This window comes from Branchiostoma floridae, chromosome 15 (genome assembly GCF_000003815.2).
Source record: "Branchiostoma floridae strain S238N-H82 chromosome 15, Bfl_VNyyK, whole genome shotgun sequence".
In the NCBI taxonomy this organism is placed as follows: domain Eukaryota; kingdom Metazoa; phylum Chordata; class Leptocardii; order Amphioxiformes; family Branchiostomatidae; genus Branchiostoma; species Branchiostoma floridae.
The window spans coordinates 12140693-12157075 of NC_049993.1; the positions used below are offsets into that span (position 1 = coordinate 12140693).

At 39.8% G+C, this 16383-nt stretch overlaps 1 protein-coding gene across 6 annotated transcripts in view; it reads right to left on the reverse strand.

Annotated features, from left to right (window-relative positions):
• LOC118432370 (phosphatidylinositol phosphatase PTPRQ-like) overlaps positions 1–16383 on the reverse strand; it is an 82853-nt gene that overhangs the window by 60370 nt on the left and 6100 nt on the right. Inside the window, exon 1 of one of the 6 annotated variants that reach the window (XM_035843910.1) lies at positions 11699–11717. The exons of 3 other annotated variants lie outside the window; for them this stretch is intronic. The gene's annotated coding sequence lies outside the window, so the exon portion shown is untranslated. Of the gene's footprint in view, positions 1–6569; positions 6589–11250; positions 11330–11698; positions 11718–16383 lie in introns of those variants that run through there. 2 more of the 6 variants (XM_035843908.1, XM_035843909.1) reach the window with 2 other exon arrangements.

The window sequence follows — 16383 nt, forward strand, 5'->3', positions numbered from 1 at the left end:
AATACGTTTGCTTCTCTACATTCTAAGAAGGTCGAATCCCTAAACCCTTGAAGAACCCTATACCTTTATTAATGAAATACTGTAGCCTTTATTGCACATCCATGCCCTATTGGACTAAGTACAGGCGTCTATATACAAAAGGTCATAATACAGTAAACATGGTTTCTAAGACTTAAATCTGGAACATGGGTTCTAAAACTTATCTAATACATTTGTGCGGCTTCTTCTTGTTTCTTAGTAATACTAAAAATGTAGCTTGAGATGTTAATATACAGAATGAATACAACATCATATGTGATTTTATCAGATTTTCATAAATGCAGTCATAAACCTCCATTCAAAAGACTGTCATTTGTTCATCCCTAAAATCACCAGCATAAAATTTGGCCATACGTTTTTCCTAATACAACTCACTGCCCCTACAGCCTCAAAATCTTTACTAGGGGTGGGTACTGGTACAGAAAATTCAGGTGCAGGTATGGTCAAGGTCCAGAGGACAATGTTCAAAACAATTTCACTACTATTTTGGTCCAACATCCGGTCTACTGAATTTTTTCAGGTCCGTTTTTTTCCAGACAGGTGAAACAAGAAAATATGGTTTTCTACTGGTGCACTGTACCAGTACCAACCCCTGATTTTACCTTGTTCTTCCTGATACAGCAGATAAATGTATACAGAGATTTTAATAGTTGAGATAACAAAATGCTATGTCATGACGTATGATGAAAGGATGACACATGATAGGAATAGGTTATACCAGATTTAAAATGATAGTGATCAACCACCACTAAGTCTGCGTCATGTCATGCTACATGACACAGTGCCAAGGGATATGATGTCATTTCCCATGTCTGTCTGTGTCTTTTCTAATCCAAGCCTGTCTGTTTGTTGGTAAACTATTGAGAACAATGTCACCTATGAAGTAGTGGGATCAACTGATAAGAATCAATTAAGAGTAGGCAGTGGCGTAAATTTACACATTACTTATGACTTGAGAATGTGATCATACTTAAGTATCCAAATCATGAAAACCAAAACCAACAATTGCAGAAAATGGGGATAGTACAATATGGACATTTGCATATATATGCATAAACTTAAAAATTGTACGCATGTATGTTAAGTATTTAGCAATTTTGGTCCGAATGAATATAAACGACAAAAGATATCTATGTTCATTAACACTAATGGTCTACAAGTAAAATTCATGACGAAAGTTAGCATTGTTTTATGCAATAACAACTTGCCAAATCATACTCCTACATGTATATCAGATTCTGATCCATACAAAGTAAACTTAAATGACTTCAAATTACTGAAGGCAAACCACAGTCATTCTTCTCACATATCAACAGCATAATCATAATAAATCATATAATGTACAAGATGGCTACTACATCTTACATAGTATCTACTGGGCATATTCAACTTTTCTTGATTTCTGTGAAATATACACTCATCTGGTAGATCATATTAAGCAAACAGTTCCTGTAACCTAGAATACTTTTCAGCTCCTTTCAATTAATCCTCTAAGATGTGGAACGTAGCTATACATAGCAGTATAAGCTAATGGTTGGGATCTGCCTGATCGTGTAATCTCTATTATACCTGTAGGTCTTTCAGCTTTACTTCTTAAAACTCGGACATAGCTCAGTCCATTAGAAGGCAGAAGAGAGACCGATTTTTGCACTGTTACCATCTAAACTACATGTACATGCTCAATAACACTTATTCATACGGCTCTATGGGGCAGCAAGTTTTATTGCTACTCCTCAGGTACCAGGGTGAGAGCAGGGGTAAGGTGTGTTCACACGCTAAGACTTCTGATCGCACAACAACAAGTATGACGTCATAAACTTGGACCCAAGCCTTCATGCCCAAATCAAATCACAAAAAATCTCTGTCTCAAACCCTTCTACAAAAGCTACATCTAACAAGATTCAACGAGATTGGAAATAATTTGATTTGATTCTGAAAAGAAGCAGTCAGACTTTCACGATGTCTAATCTGAACTAAAATTGCTTTGACAACCGCAGTGTGAACGGGACTTAGGGGAGGCAGGAAGAATGTCAGAAGTTTTTGGACTGCTTCCCAGCTAACTAAATCCTCCACTGGTGAAAGGTCATGACCTGATGGAACCCTGAAGGAGACACTGGGCTCACAAAAATTCTCCGAGCGTAAGCTGGCCGCCTTCGTAGTCAGACTTAAAGACAGATGTGTACATTAAGACTAGTGGAGTGTACACTAGCAACATCCACATCTAATGCCTTCATGACATAAATGGAAGTAAAAAGACCTTTTGGCTACTCGACCATTCCCAAATCCTGAATCAGAGTCATCCTAAAACAGCATCACCTATTGGCTATACATTACATTACTTTCGCCTGACTTTGAAAATACATTTTGGATACTTTATTCAGCCAATAAGCTATCATACATTAATTTGTAAGTAGCTAATCTTTCTGGACTTCAAGACATTAAAACAGGAGGTACAAACTTCTTAAAATTTTTAAAGCTGGTAAAAACTTTTCCGATGGGACTTGTGAAATTCTGCACCATGGATTTAACCTACAGAACAATTTCTATGACTTCATTCAATTAGAAAGCCTCAAGAGAAAAAGTCGGGCTATTTACAAAATATCAAGCTGTTTCGAACTTTCGCTTGTATATTTATGACTTTGACTGCCCAAGCCAGCTTTGACATTAGCGTGCATTAATTTTGTAAAATCAAATCGTCAGACCAACCTAACTTTGAGCTTTCATTCAATAAACATGAAGCTGCAGGGAGTGGAAAAGTCTTTGTAACATCCCAATTAATTTCAGAACTTTTCCTAACTTGCCTGAAGGACATTCCAAGAACAGGCCTGAAGAAGGCCCGGAGGAAGGCCCAGCTTAAGGTGGCCACAGGTGTCCCCGCCCTGCCGAAAGGCTGTAGGAACCAATTAAGACGTAACACCTGAGTCTAGGGAAGCTGATAAGTTTACATTTCCTACAAACATACAGGGGAGAGATCCACAGGGTATGCACACATACACATAACATACATGTACACAATACACACACCACTGATGAAAGGATTCTAGATCCACCACCGAGGGACATCCCACTAATGATGTACACAGCACGTTATCTCTGTGACTGTAGATACACAGGTGCTGTGTTCCATTTAACACTCCCAAGGTGACTGGCCAATTACACAGACTACTAGCACCCTAATCGGTCATGACACTGAGAAGGCTAAGCCACTGTCTGGATGTGCTTATCCCACACAATTGTGGTACAGGACTGGGACATGGTAGCTTGCAAGTGGGCAGGCCTCCTTGGGGTATTGCTTCTCACTGGAAATGAACTACTTCTTACTGGAAATGAACTACTTAAGGTGGTATCTGATGGCACCGGTGCGGCACTGCGGGGTTCGAAAGATTACTCGAATTTCAGAGAAAAGAAACAAATTTTCTTATGTTTTTCGTGTATTTTGTTGTCTTCTAAGTCATAGTTTTATGTACTACGCAATATCTAAATCATAAAAAATTGGTGTAAACAACACAACAGTGCCGCAGTGAACGAGCCCCACAGTGCCACACTGGTGCTCCAAGTGCAGTGAGATACCACCTTTACCGACTTATGTTGATAGGCTAGCCAATTTGATATTTTGCCTAATGTATGTGCTGCCAATGCATGTAAAATATATATCATCACCATTTCAGTTAATAGAACTGATGAAATGTATCTAAGTTCTAACACAATGCTCCATTTTCAACCTCCTACGCTTGATACTTTCCATACTGCAAATTCCAATGCGCTCCCGAAAATGAACTCAGGTTGGCATGACGGATATAAAATTTTCTATATTGCAAAAACATGTCGAAAGTGGGCGTTGTAGACAAATGCCTGGCAGACTTTTTCCAAGTGAAAAATATCACGTACCTCGCAACGATATATATGAAGATTTATATGAAATGAATACTTTATATTAACAGTCTCATCATGTACGCATACCCCATTAATCCAACATTAGTCTGTATTACAGCAATAAATTCCTTACAGCACTCCCCTTTGCGAGCCCTGTGAGGTGCCATCATGATCATAAATTGTGTGATTTGCAAAAAAAATAAATTACCAGTACATTCACCCTGACTGAGTCTGACTGAGCAGCCACTTCTTCAACAGGAGACTGACAGAAGAGGAAGGGGGGGATACTGGCATTTGCTCAACATAGCAGATACACTATACTAATAATTTTACTATTTGTAAAATTGTACAAATGTTGATCTATCATGCTATCCTTTTTCCTTGAAAATCTGAAACCAAGGCACTAGTGCAGCCTAATGCTTATGTTATAGGTACATGACTTGTGCATGTATGATCCTCTTACTCTTAAGCCTTACCTCCATTCAGTAGATGAACATAATGCTGACTGGCTGCTGGGTATAATCCTGTTAAACTAAGTTGCTGGATAAGGAAAACATTTCTTGACAAGATGAACTCAGAAACAGTAAATACACTCTGAATGATTGGGTTTTTACGTCTCAGTATGTCCTTCGCTGACTTTCAAATGAAACTATATTATAGATAAACTTTTATCTGCCCAACCATTTTGTAGATGCTTTGATGTACACATAAAGTTGACTATTTCTATGGTGTTGTGACTTTGACTTCAAAGTATCCAGAAAACAGGATTTGTATAAATCCACAATTTCTGAGTGCCATAGCCATGAAAAAACAAATTCTAGCTACTTTGATTATTGCTAACAAGGTATTTACCTGAAGCAACGCACACAGACTACCGAAACCAATCAGAGAAATATAATTGGGGGGAAAACAGGGATGTCCGGTGTGACATTACAGTCATATCTGCCAATCAGTAACAGTCTGTTGTCAAATCACTGCTGCCTGCGTACAATTTCCGGTAAGCCGTGATTCCGCCCCTGGATGGCGTCCACCGCTAATGGTTATTCTAATAAAGTTTCAAAGTTTCAAAGTTTCACAGATATGATTTGAAGGAAGTCTAATTTGGTTCCACGGACAGGTCTGTATCCATAACACGATCTATTATCCTTCTGCGTGGGCCGAGATTCGCAGCGTAAACACATTTCCCTTCCGACAGGAAATTAGGGATGGTTTAATATAATACCGGTAGTACATATCTGTCTGTAATATCAAACCTGTCTGAAAGTTATCAGGAAGAGTAATTTCCAAGTAACAAATTTGTGCTATAAACATTTTGAGGATACCACAGCTTTAACTTCACAGACAATAACCCAGAATGAGAAAAAAAATTGGTGCACTCTTCAACTATCTTTTATAAATTTATCACTTGTATATTGCAAGCACCGATCCATACAGTCTATATTTTGTATCTTATCAGACTAGTACTTCCACAAAATCATCCAACAGTACTGTTCAGCATCAACTTTGAATGAAGAATTTTTATGACAAATATATTCTTAAAATCTATGTTTCCCAATTGATGATTTAATATACTGGTGACATGGCAAGCAATACGTTAGAAATTTCAGTGGCTCAAAATCAAATCTCCTAGAGATGAGTGGGAATATTTTTGTTATGTCTCTTACATTGAGAACAGATCTAGACTTATAGGGGGGAACAGCGTCTGGTCTGTCACCTGTGATATCTGCCAAGGTCCTTCAGCTGAACAACAATTTGACCTTGGCCCACTGCCTACTCTGTGTAGGGGTTGGTATACGGGAAAAGGACATAAATTATGACAATGAAACTGTCTTTGAACAGTCTAAAAAGTCTCAAACAAGGAAACTTCTTTTCATCAAGGCAACTGCTTCTTCATTGAATACAATGTACAAGTGCAGTTTTTATTAGAATAAGGATGTCAAATCATTCATCTGACAGGAATACTGGAATTTAGGAAAGACTTCAAACTGAAACAGCTGGTCTGGCCTTAGCGGCTTTTAAACCTTCCCTAAAGTGCTTCGAAACTACGATCCATAGAATTGTTTCTTGTTCACAAGGAAATACGGTGGCTTACGACTTCCTTCCTTAATCGCATTACGCACACCTGATACCCCACACTTGTAACTGCACACCTGCGTCTTCAGGGACTGGCGGCTTGAATGTCCTGCAGTTTACGTGTAACAGTAGCTAAGCGCGCAGAGAAACCAACATGCACCTATGGAGGCTGACCTTGATCATCTTTCCTGATATCTTTGCAAAATTTACAAAAAGAGTACAAGAACATACATTGCATCGATCATTTCCTTTCCACATAAACATGTTTCAAAACCATAAATTATGGTCAGAAATGTTGCAGTTGAAGTGGTCGAACTGAATTAATTTTTCAACCTTTGATAGAATCTGCTCCCAAGCCAAGGGTAAGAGGACACAAGTGTAAGGGGTAGGCTCCCAATTCCGATGTTCAGAAAAAACCCTAGGCCTGCTAGTGCTAGTACCTTTGCCAAGAATGTACACCTTTACGCTGGAAAAACATGCACATCTGCTCTAAACCTTCCAGGTCATTTTCACAAACACATACTCTAGTACCGTAGCACGTATTCAAAGACTCAAAAGTAATATCACACTGTCTCTGCACTTACCGGACTGTACTTCCCAACTTCATGCTGCAAAATCCCTCCACAATCTGTCACTGGGTTCTTTAAACTGTACACAGATTCCCGTATTGGACGAGGTTCAACATCCAGGAGGTCTACCTCCCATGGCTATTCCCTACAGATAAACAGTTGTAACCTTGCATCTGAAGCCAGAGCATTCGCCTTATCAGAACACTGCCGCAAACTCTCCCCATTCTTTTAACCCCTGACCTCTCTCCCACTGGAGGCAATTTGGCAAGCTTACCTCACCACAAGCCCTGGCCCCTCTGGAAGAGCTGGCCCTGAACTTTTCATACACATAGCGTGCCTGCGCCTAAAGACTCCAACTTAAAAGGTGTTTCTCAAGCCAAATGTTTTGGCTTCCACTGCATATACTGAAATAAGTGGTTAAAACTAAAAGGCACGCCCATCACAGAGGATTTCGTTCAATTTCTGAAATGCTTTGATAAGCAGAATCAGTAAAGATCCTCCTTGTACTAAGAAATACAGCATTTCACAACTCCTAACTGAACATGAACCCATACTGGTGTTTTCAAAACTTGCATCTAATTTTGCCCTATGCAAGCTATTCACCCTTCTATAGAGCAATACCGATATCAAGAACTGTTCATCAAAGTGTTGACTATTGTTCTCTTTCCTGCACATGACATGCACTTCCGACTCAAGCATATTATATTTCAATGATATATTTGCCTGATCACCTAGTAAGCAATTCTGGACTTGAAAAGAAAGATTGAACTGGCATGGGCAACTCACTCCAAATGGCACTGAAACCAACCAGATTATTTGAATTGAGGAAATAGATGGTCACAAGAACTCTGTCTTCAGTACAACTAGACGTGTTGCAAATTAAATAACTTTAAAAAAATACATTTTCTAAAAACTATATTTCCAGTTACAGTGGTCACTTTTGAAGCCATATATTTTGCCTAATTTAAATTTGAACTTGAAGCAACACGAGCCAGTGCCTTCTACAGAAGCGTGCAACCTGAAATAACATGCAAATGTACTGTGCCAAGAGGTTACAACTGTTTTGTCTTATGTTGTTCCATTTAAACAAGAGCATGTGTTACTCAGTGTTACCTACGCACAGAATAGAATGTTACATCTCGTCTTTGTCATTAGCCCCACAAATCTTCTGTCAATGAAAAAAAGACATGCATGTAATCTTGAAAAGGAAAATAAATTGACACAGTTATATGTGTCTTCACCAGATTCCCTACTTCTATCCCTATACCTAGATGATCTTACAGGTACTCATAACACATACAAACCATTTACCAAGATCATAACCTTAATGCGTTTCACATCGCTTTTGATTTATGAACTTTTCAAGCCAAGACTTGGAATGCAAAGCCTGCCATTATAGTGGTCTTAATTAGTTAATAGGAACTAACCTTTTCACCACCATCCTTCCAAGAAGATGGCAGCCAAGCAGCCAAAATGGAATCGAGGAATAGGTGCTTTCTACCGATTCATCAGGATTTGTCCTGTACTGACAGCAGCTAAGTCAGCGTCTTTATGGCCAAGTTTACTTACACTTATGTGGCAGTGCAGAAATTGACAGCTTCCATATTCTACTTGTACTTTTAATACTACCCTTCTAGGAAGACCAAGGAGGCGACTGGAATAAAAAAAAAGGCAGGGTCTAAGTACCAATTTATCAGGATTTGTTCAGAACTGATCACAGCCACGGATCACAGCTAAGGCAAAATTATTTTTCCATTGTACTGATAGTATTAGCAAGGAGGTTGAAAGAGGGATTTCAACCTCCTTGGTATTAGCAACTGCCATGTTCAGATTGACAAGCAACACTATAGCCAGATCTATTCATTAAAAAAATACCCTTCTAGAAAGGCTATCAAAGGAGTCAAATGGAATGGTATAAGGAAAGCACAATTCATTAGGATTTGTTCAGGACGAACTGACAGCACCTGAGCCAGTACTATTACCCTGTCAGATTTAGCTGCCCATGCTGCATACATGCAATGCAGTAATTGACAGTTGCCATTTTCACCTTGACTAGTAGCTCTGTTTTAAGAATCAACTTCAAACTAGTAGCATTTTCCAAGAACATACTGATATGTCTCAATGCTACAATTTCAATTGCCAAGTACAAATTCCATTAACATGAGGTGCTACATGTACAAGACCAGGGCTTTCTGAGTTGCGCCGAATGGCAGCCGCTCAAGACTGTTACTACAGTCGTATTGAGGTGACCCGAGTTAGCGCCGAATGGAAGCCGCTCTAGACCCTAGGATTTAGCCCTGCCTATGGTAAACTCTTCACAATTCAGCCCCTGGCTGCGAAGAGAGAGTAGTCGGCCCACCCAATAACAGCAACAATTCTCCAGCATCCATCCTACCATGCCTGGACAGAAATTTCCTGCTCTTGACAAAGGTTTCCCGACTGTGAACAATCAAACCTGTTTGACTGACATTTTCTTCAGGGCACCAAATAGTACACCAAAAGTTATGGAAAATCAAGGTGAAGCCATCTGATGTTTCCCACTGTACCACCTTAAATTGTAGGAAATAACATTTTAGAGTGTCTAGATTTATCCAACCTTTGTTGCTCAGTAGAGAACTGTCACAGTGGTACTTCAAACTGAGAGGATGGAGGAAAATTTACAGGTACATGTAGATGGAGCCTTGTTCCATGCCCATGGTACTGAACAGCTTTAAAGCCTGAGACTTACCACACTTTGTCAGGGCCATTCTTCAAGCATGGCTGTGTACACAAACAGCCTGCTGGGGCACAAATGGACCATAGATGAGAAAAGTAAACTGGCTGTCCCTACCTCACCATTACAAATGATACATTGGCCTCTCTCTTCCCATGTTGGAGATGGGAATGTGCTGGTCTCTTGAAAACAACCATGATGGTACATGTGCACTAGGTACTTCTGGGCTTTCGCCATTTTCTATTTAGGGTGTGGTCACTACTGTGGTAACATAGTCACCAGTACCATAGTGTATCATGATCAAAAATTGAAGCCATTGTTTATAGTCATGCATATGTCGTACAAGGTTCAGGTGTCTTGTTTTTGTTGCCAAAGAGGCGGTCTTGGATTGCTATCAGCAGTTTTTTTTTAACATTATTGTAGGAATAATAGGAAAACATATGAGAAATGTGACTATGCCCTGCCTTAGTGTCCATGGAAAGTGTTTTAGTTAATATGTTAATTCTGCCAATAATTCTTCTCTCCTTAATAATATTTTATCACTTAAACCAGCTTTACAGCAATGCAAGACAGGCAAAACTATACATATTTTGAGTCTGATCACAGGTTTTCGTGTGGGGAGGGGGGCAGGATCATTTTGTGGCGTCACACAGTTAACTCCAAAGACACGCACCATGTAGCTTAAGAGTTAATTCAGCCAGATTCAGACAAGGCTGCCATCGTCCCAAAGTCTCGCTGAAAGAGCCAACGGCAAATAAGGCTGGACTTTATACCTCACACGCTGTACTGACTTGATCATTTTAAGTCTTCTCAAAATCAGTTTATTCCGGTACAACTATACACAGCATCTTAATACCTGAGTCATTACTATATTCTTTACGGATATGGTATAAGTACACCTTAGACGTAGATGTTCAGTTATAAATATACATGAGTCGTGACTCGTCACTTACATGTATGTGCAGACTTTCTTAAGTCTTATGAAAATCAGTTTATTTCCGTAAAACTATACACAGCATCATATTCATAATACCCCCATCATTACTTTATTCTTTAGGGATATGGTATACGTATACCTTAGACGTAGATGTTCAGTTATAAATATAAATGAGCGTTGAGTCGTGACTCATGTGTAGACTTAATCGTCTTAAGTATTCTCAAAATCTGTTTATTCCGGTACAACTATATACAGCATGTTAATAGCTGCATCAATACAATATTCTTCACGGATATGGTCGTATGGACGTAGATGTTCAGTTATAAATATACATGAGTCGAGTCATGACTCGCGTTTATTTCATCAAGACTGCTGAAAATGCCGACTTGGACCAACAAGCCGGGATTTTACACGATTTAACTAGTGCATTTTAAAAACACCCCATTTGCATTTTTATTATTTTAAGTATGTAGAGTTGTAACATTATATATGCTATAAGACCCAGACAAGTTTATACATGTCACACCTCACAGATAGAAGTGGAAAAAAACATACAACTACATGCAGATTTAGCCATCATTTGTTGAGGGATGCTGTTGTTATTGGAAAATCTGAGTTCTTTTTTTGAACCCATGCCTCAAAAAATTAATGCGACTGGGTACATACACATGTAGTACTTAATGGAAATTAAGACAACTAATCCGCATTTCTTATTAGCAACACTTTCCAAGCCCTAAACCCTGATTGTAAATAGGAAATATCATTTCATATTTGTGTCCATGCACATGAACACCACTTTAGCATCAACACAACTGCTGTGCAGCCTCTAATCCCTTCTAAGAAACAAAGTGTCAACGTTGAATCTGATACAGCATTAAGCAGCATGGAAAAGGTGAAAGGTGTACCAGATGCGGACGGGACTTTCTCTCCATATGGCCAGATCTTCTTGGTAATCCTTTCTTAAATCACGGACAACGAACTAACCTACATAACATCGGCAGCGAAAACAAAAATCGTCATAATATGCAGAAATGAAAGATAGTTACCTGTCTTGAAGAAACGTAGGCTATGATTGCATCTTCTTTATACAGGTGTCTTCTTGTTTACCCCTTTTCAGGTAACAATCATCCAGATGATAGGCCAGATAAAACCAACCTAACCAACCGAATAATCCCTGCCTATGCAACAGTTGTAATTACCTTTTCTGAAGCAGCAATGGACAACTGTCATGCGAGGATTGGGTTACAGTCCCACAGTCGATGCCCGCCCTAACTTCAAGGAGAGTGCTACCATCATCTGGAAAGATGGAAGGATGCCTACAACAACAATGGACAAGACAACTCTTCTTTACACAGGTGTCTTTCTTGAAGTTGCCTCCTATCACTTTCCAATCATCCAGATCAGAAGACAGATAAAACAACCTAACCAACCGGATAATCTCTGCCTCTGCAACAGTTACCTTTTTCTGAAGCAGCAATGGACAAGACAACTAACCTTTACACAGGTGTCTTCCCCCTACCACTTTCCAATCATCCAGATCAGAAGATAGATAAAAACGACCTAACCAACCGATAAATCCTGGTCTCTGCTACTGGGCAGTTATGTAGACAACCTATACAGCCCATACACTGTAAAATTGGCTAAGTGATCCACTCTGCAAAAGGTCAAACTACAGGTCACCAAATGATCACGCACACCCTAGCTACTCACAAATGATTCAAGCTAAACAGCTTTTGGAGCATTTTCTCAGTAAGTTCCAGTCTACCACAATGATAAACAGTAAGCTATACATGTGTAAATGTGGTCTTTTGGGGGGAGGGGGGAGGGTTTACAAAAAAGACTCCTGGTTACTTTCTGACAACGGAATTTGTCCTGCGGGCTACCAGCCAATTATGTCAATTTACATAAGCAGCATATACTTCTTCAGAGACTATGCCATTAGCAACAATTTGTCAACAAAACAGACGTCTAACCAAATTTCTTCTTCTTTTTATTAATAATATACAACATCTGGTTTTAAAGTATAGCTTGTCTAACTGCAAAAAAATTGTCAACGTAATGTGAGGTTATACAGATGTGCATACGATGAAAAATTGATGACATTTTTGTGGTATCTAGGTCATTCAAACACTCACTAAAACTGAGGGTCATTAAAGCAATTTTCCACACAAAGATTCCATAAATTTCTGACTACAGTATACTGTATATCTTGAAATATTTGTAGGGTAGATGTACTGTACATGTATATATGTTTTACTTTGTAAGTGCAAAATAGATACAACAAACAGTATTTACTGGACTTAAGACCCTCGTCGAGGTCGCCCTGCACGGGTATACACATGCAGGGCGACCTCGACTAACCTACATAGACCAGCTTGCCTGTGATGTGGCTTCGGGTCGAAGACCTAAAGAATGCTATGGGGGACAGAGGCGTCTGGAAGGAGAGGGTGGACTTGGTCCGGGCAAGCAGCCCGCGATGATGATGATGAAGACCCTCTTGAACATAAAGGTCTAGGAAGCAACTCACTTTCTCTAGATTAAACTTTACAAACTTGATCAAAGAAGTCAAAATTTAGCATCTAGTTAGTCTTGACTATACATGACGTTATATATAGCGCTTTTCTGCTTGAAGGTGAATTTGAAGTAAAGCTTATCATCCAAAATAAGAAGAAGATGTCAACACCAGACATGTAGTTCATGTTCGTGTACCTTATGTAGTGTACCCCACTAGTAATGTATGGGATTACTCTTGAACAGTTTACTAAACTCAAAAGCCCTTTCCTAAACAAACGCTTCACACAGACAAGTCCTTCATTCCCAGATGTTTATGTACTTTGCCTAAAATAGCTGCAAATGGTTGTTAGAAACACAGACTACTCAAGAGACTCATCCTACTGTCTTTTGGATAAACATTGGGTCTTTTGAGACAGCCGAATTGAAACAAGTGTAGTCAAAACTGTACAAGAGGACCACTTTGTCAGGGAACAGATAAAATCTTGTTTATCTGGACAGGTGATCACTATGGAGAGGATTCTTATTGGGTCAATGAAAAGGATTATCTCTGTGAGACACAATGTGGCCACAATGGCCAGGTAGTGTATTACAGTACAGTCACTGAAGAGATGGTCACTTGGAATGTACAGGTAGGTATGCTTGTACCAAAACCTCAATCTCCAATAACACAAATGGGCTTTTAGCTACCAGGTCTTTATCTATAGGGGTCCAAATTTCTTGGTGAGTTACGGCAAGTGATATAGGTTCAGTATTGTAGGAGGTAGGGGGATCTAGGGGCATCCACCTTCCATCTGCAGAGATTTAGAGAATTCCTGATGGACGAAATCACTGTCAGAGAGGTCACAGTTGCAACTGACCACAAGTGACCTGGTAGCATCCCTGGTCAATCAGAATTTCATGCTTGTCAAAAGACCTGCTCCCAAGTGTAAGGGCAGCCAGTGCCTCAAATTTCATGAGGACTCAGGACACATGCCTGGCTAAAAGCCTGAAAAAAACCCTTTTCCTGTTACAACATGCTTCCTAGTCTGTGTAACACAAACTCCGCTGTGTCCAGGGCTGTAACTGTCTGTTTGGCGAGCTGCTATAAGCGATATTTAATCAGGCTACTGCTTCCCTTCTAGCCTGAGTACCATCCTCAGTAGTGACCACTGACTCAATACTTTTCTTGCTAACATCTAGTCCCTTTTATCAAATAAGGCCGGCAAAGGTCTATTTATAACTAGACTCTTTTTTTGGGGGTCACAATCAAATTTTCAATAAACAGGAAGTATGCGTCAAACTAAATGTACATACAGTGTGACAGTATATAGTACCTGTATACTGGAAATTAGTGTAATGGTGACATTAGTGCAGATAATGGCAGGATTCAGAACTCAAGGTGTTACGGACAGGATATGCTTTCAACTCACCTTTCTTCTATAACCTTAGAATGTGACCCTTTTGACCTCTAGCCTTCCTCACAGCCCAGTTGACTCCTCCTTCTAACTAACTCTGACAGCCCATAAATCCATGTATTGTTCCTACATAATTAAAGACTAACACGCAATGACCTAATTGGAGGGATGAATTATTAGAAGGAAACATTCATCTGTTCCATGGAAACAGGGTAAAGATATGATGTACAGTGAAACTTGTATAAGCGACCACGTCCGTAAGACGACCATCGGCTTATTACGACCGCTTTTGGCCGGTCCCGATTTTCCTCCCCATAGACACAAGCATTAAGCAACGTGGCCAAAGCGACCACTTGTCTTCTGTGACCGCGACCACCCCGAATCCGGTCCGCCAGCGACCGAAATGTTGCCGAAGACGACCGTGTCATTTTCAAGTGTGTAGTGACCTCGATTTTTGATGATATCTGGCAGGAAATCCGCTAAAATCGGCTTGTGTTTTGGCGAAGAAAAGTTGCCGAAACGACTGCGTCATTTTCAAGACTGTAGCAACTGTCGATATTTGATGATAACTCGCGAGAAATATCGCTGAAATTGGCTTGTGTTTTGGCAACTAAAATGTTACCGAAACCACTGCGTTATTTTCAAGGGTATAAGAACATCGATTTTTTATCATAACTGCCGGGAAATTACTGCAAAATCTGTGTGTTTTGGTTCTGTTATCGCGCCGAGCCAAAATCAAACATGGCGCCCAAGAGGTCAAACGGTGTCATTGGGAAAGTCCACTGGAGTGTAGGTAGAAATGTTGCGTGCGCTGTTATTGTACATTTAAACCCAACAAAATGCAAATTTATTTTCATAAAACTTGTTTGAAGTAAAGGTAACAGATATAAGATATCTTTATGACTTCATAACACATTTTATTAGAGAATAAAAGGTGTATGTGTGTCTTTTTGAGAAACCGCTCACCCTTGCTTCTAGTGAAGCGTCGATTTGTAAACATCTTCATGATTAGAAGCGTCGGTGGGGTTAAACTTGTTTTTCTCGGCAAATTTTCGCCTTCTAGGCAGCGTTGAGACTTTAAGACACGCGCCAGAAGAGAAACAAACTCACCCAGATTATTTTCATGGGTAACAGCGTTGAAATGAACCATATATTTTTCTGCCGTGCTGCCGATTTGAAAGAAGGTTCCCGTCTTGTCGGGCATGTGTGCGCATGCTTTTTGTTATGGCGGTAAGCTCCCCAACTTATTTCTGGCCCGTTGGCTGTGATTCACAAAGTAAAAGATAGGCAATTAGCGTTATTAACACGAAAATCGAATTTTAAAACGTTCCTGGGGCGTCGGGTTCTCCACTGAAAACAGCGATGTTTTTGTAGCAATATGGACCATTGTCTTGACGGTGTCGCCCATTCACAAGTTTTGGACAGACAATGCCGGTGGAAAAAATGACGCTGCTCCGGCTACAAAAAGCTACGAAAATTTGAAAGAATAGCCCTAAATTTTGGACACGTTTCAATTTTACATCAGTTGGTATAACAATACTATATGAATCATACAAATAGACAGTTCAACAGTGATAACGTTTCTCATGTGCAAATGTACAGGTTCGTGGAATTAAACTATTTTAAAGACCATTAACTTTGAAATCATTGTGTCTGTCCTATCTTGTCACTTTTTCTTTCTTTGCACAAGAAGACCACGTGTCTAAAACGACCACTTTGCACTGGTCCCCAGGGTGGTCTTCTTATACAAGTTTCACTGTATATTGCATGTATTGAGAACGTAGAGCTTAGATTTATCAGTTTCAAATTCCTGTCATGAAGCAATCCCCAAAGTGGATATCATCTCTACCAAGCGTCCATTGCTTGCTGTGAAACTAGAGGAGGATTACAAGCCAATCACAAGCTTTAATGTGTATCATCTCCCAGGATAAGTGAAGAATCTTAATGACACACCACAGCTTCTGCAAACACTCATCACAAGGTGCACTGATAACAACAGCACACTCCACATGTTCATGTAATCACAACAAGGTAGCCAATTACGTGTCTGCGGCGTCACAGTTTCATTTCCTGCTCACGACTCTCCCCGAGGGTTGTTTTACAAGGGGAAATGACATTTTAACAAAAGTGTTTTTCTGGACAGGGTTCTGGCAGGGTTTTCCTCCGACCAATAAGCTTGTGATGCCACAAAAGGAGCCGCTGCACGTGTGTACACTTGGGGTAGAGCCTTACAAAAACAGGCTACTTTCCTTACCAAATCTTTCTGCGCCT